This window comes from Papaver somniferum, unplaced genomic scaffold, assembly GCF_003573695.1.
Source record: "Papaver somniferum cultivar HN1 unplaced genomic scaffold, ASM357369v1 unplaced-scaffold_13188, whole genome shotgun sequence".
NCBI lineage: Eukaryota > Viridiplantae > Streptophyta > Magnoliopsida > Ranunculales > Papaveraceae > Papaver > Papaver somniferum.
In genome coordinates, this window is record NW_020622368.1 from 1 (window position 1) to 641 (window position 641).

A 641-nucleotide genomic window follows, 5' to 3' on the forward strand; every position below is an offset into this window, starting at 1 on the left:
CCAACATATTAAAAAAAAAAAACTATCCATTTTCCGTAAGGATCATACTTACCTGGACGGGGTCTATGACTGATCATGAAGGGTCATGGCCTAGGTTAGTGACTTCCATTGCACTTTGGAAGGGCGCTCGCCTAAGATCTCCCCACTGAGGGAGAGTCTATGTCATAATTTGTTCCTGAGGGGGAACGCGTCCGGGCGGCCCCTGCCAATCTTCCAAGTCTAAATTTTATCTACGGTTGTATTATTTAGCGTTTGCTATTACCATAGTGCAGTTTGCTTGATCCGAACAGGATCTGTTTCATAAGGTATCTCTGAAGTAGATCGCGATTTATAGAGTAATCCTTGATCATAATTTCCAGTATGCGTGCTACGTCCAACATAAAACTTGTGAGTGGTAGTAAACCATCGATTATTTTGTTGAGACCCAAATCTATCTTCGTAGATTTCTCGAGATACCTTCTTACGAAGTTTTGTTATAACATCGATAATTGCCTCCAGTTTAGGAGGGAAACCTGGCAAATAAACATCCACAGGAATTAGCTTATCAACTCCTCGAACAGTACTATAAGAATTAGTACTGAACATCCCTCCTGTAATAGTGCAGGCTCCCATAGCAATTACATATTTTGGTTCAGGCATTT

At 41.0% G+C, this 641-nt stretch overlaps 1 non-coding gene across 1 annotated transcript; it reads left to right on the forward strand.

Annotated features, from left to right (window-relative positions):
- The first annotated feature begins 44 nt into the window (after positions 1–44).
- LOC113332597 lies at positions 45–206 on the forward strand. The gene has a single exon (XR_003351609.1). It is a non-coding gene; the product is annotated as a U1 spliceosomal RNA (small nuclear RNA).
- The last annotated feature ends 435 nt before the right edge of the window (positions 207–641 follow it).